Source organism: Scylla paramamosain, chromosome 2 (assembly GCF_035594125.1).
Source record: "Scylla paramamosain isolate STU-SP2022 chromosome 2, ASM3559412v1, whole genome shotgun sequence".
In the NCBI taxonomy this organism is placed as follows: domain Eukaryota; kingdom Metazoa; phylum Arthropoda; class Malacostraca; order Decapoda; family Portunidae; genus Scylla; species Scylla paramamosain.
The window spans coordinates 7217501-7220000 of record NC_087152.1 but is presented as its reverse complement, the minus strand read 5'-3'; the positions used below and the strand labels follow the sequence as shown (position 1 = coordinate 7220000).

The 2500-nt window shown below is 41.2% G+C and overlaps 1 protein-coding gene across 1 annotated transcript in view; it reads left to right on the top strand.

Moving 5' to 3' along the window:
• The window catches only part of LOC135109425 (octopamine receptor Oamb-like), a 245230-nt gene that overhangs the window by 236514 nt on the left and 6216 nt on the right, over window positions 1-2500 (top strand). The gene's annotated exons all lie outside the window — the stretch shown is intronic.

The following is a 2500-nucleotide window of genomic DNA, read 5'->3' as shown; positions in this document are numbered from 1 at the left end:
GGGAAACCAAGTCTGTGGAGGCAAGGGGAGTCGCAGGGAGTTGTGGAAAGGTGTATGAGGGTGTAGGGCGTAGAGGAATATTGTTCTCAGTAGTGGAATGTTTCATGTTCTGAAGGGAGGAAAGGGGACGGGAAAGAGGTTAAACAAAAAAAAAAAAAAAAAAAGGAGGGTAAAAATTAGAGACCTGCTTCACAAAAAAGAAAAAAAAACGGCGAAAAACCATAATTAGCCTCATTAATAAGATAATTTTTCACATCCCCTGATTAAAGGTAGAATATTTTTGCCAGGTGGAGTGACGCACCTGAGCAGAGGCGAGCTGCTGAGGGCCAGGCGATGGGTGACGGCGGGTGATAACGGTGGATCTGTGAGGCTGGATGGAAAATATACAGACCTGAAAATGTGTCTTTATTTGAATACTGAGTGAAATGGCTTGGCACGGTCAGGATAGAAAACTGTGTGTGTGTGTGTGTGTGTGTGTGTGTGTGTGTGTGTGTGTGTGTGTGTGTGTGTGTGTGCCAAGGCAAGGCCACTCAAGGTACAATAATGTCATTCAGCAGGCAGTCATATTTTACTGGACAATTCAAGGGTATATTCCTTTCTATGTAAGAGTATGGATTTTTTATTTTTATTTATTTATTTTTTTGTTATTGTCTCTTTTCCTTTCTTTCTTTCTTTCTTTCTTTCTTTCTTTTCTTTTCTTTTTTTCTTTCATTCTTTCTTTCTTTCTTTCCTTATTTCTTTCTTTCTTCCTTCCTTACTTACTGTCTTACTTCCTTCCTTACTTTCTTCCTTTCTTTCTTTCCTCCTTCCTTCCTTACTTTCATCCTTTCTTTCTTCTTTTCTTCCTTCTTTTTTTACTTTCTTTCTTTCTTTCTTTCTTTCACTCCCCCTTGTCACACTCGCAAGGTGCCTTTCATCTCAGCGCCGCACTATACTGCACCACACAGTCACTGCCTTCAACTTCCCGATGCAAAAGTTAGCCAGTGCCTATTTTATAACCCACAGTGCTTCAACAAACGTCTGACCTCTTTCAGTCCTCACCGAAGAAACTATGTCTTAGAAGTTTGGGCCTCAACACAATTCTGATTGATTTGAGGAACGTGAGTTTACCAATCGGGGTCGTTCTTCTCTCTCGCCCTCGCTGGTTTCTACTCATCACTTCGACACAGGCACTAAGATGTTTTGGTTTCTTATTAGGACAATTTCCAAAGGCTATAGAAATGATAAATCTCATGTGTTTTTCTCCTATTCATGACGCAGGATCCTTATCAAAACTATCACTAAATTCAGGAAAAGATCCTTAAAAGCCCAGTATAATCTCTAGATAAGACGCTGAAACGTTTGAAAATAGTTTTTTTTGGGGGGCGGGCGGTTAGTCTCCGTTCCAGCAAGTCACTGGCCAGTATTTAGAACCGCTTTGCTCTCGCACCACGGCCATTTTCAAAGGCCACAGAGATGATGACCCGAGTTCTCAAGATTGTTTCTCCTCTTAATAGAGTGGAAATCTTGTTAATGTGTCACTAGAACTATAAAATAAAAATCCTTAAAACCCCGTGTAGCTTCAACTCGAGCCTTTTGAAAGTAGTGGAGGTGCAGCGCAGAGGTGTTTCGGAGCACGGTCTTCAGGGGCCAGATGAGCAACTCGTTCAGTAGCTGATGGCATCCTGAGGCGCTGCTGTGAGTTAGTACCATCCTTCATTCCTGTACTTGCGCCGTGACTTTGTCTTCATTCCTAAAGCTCCTCTTCTTATTGACTTATTTTCGTTTCAGTCTTAATACCTTATCACTAATAACTCAATACACTTGTTAGGCTGCATCGATAACCGCAGAAGTAGTATAGTGATGTAATCATTTAAAAGGCAAAAAGATAAATACACACATAATAGTACGAGAGAGAACACGCACCCACACAGAAGAAAATGACTCTTCCTTGCCATGATCTTCTCGGTTTCCTTCCTGGCAAGGAGAGCTACAAGCCAAGACTTGGATCTCAGTCAGGCAAGGTACGTCAACAGAAGCCAGAGATGAAGGGAAAAAATGAAAGAAAATGAGATAAAGAGACTAGAAGATGGAAGGAGGGAAAATAACAGCAAAGATTTATAGAGAAAGAAAAGGAAAGCAGCATAGCTTCAGATGGGCAATAATTTATAACTGACAAAGAAGAAAAGATAGAGGGGAGTGAAAACTAGAAAAATAAGAAATGTGAGTTGAGGGGATGAAAAAAAAAGGGGGGAGAACGATAGGAAGGACTAGAGACTCTACTTAGAGGTCCCTCTTAATTAAAACTATCTGAGCACTTAATTAAATAAAGATGAGGAAAGGCGATGACAGTAAGGCAGTAAGGGAGCAGGACGTGAAGAAGAGATGCATGGCGTTGAGGAAATAAAAGCAGGAATGGAAAGGTCAGAGTCGGAATAGAACTTTAAGTCGTCCTCAAACAGGAAATGGAGAAAATTGACACGCCTTTCCATGTACACACTCCGGTGCGGACTCGGTACAC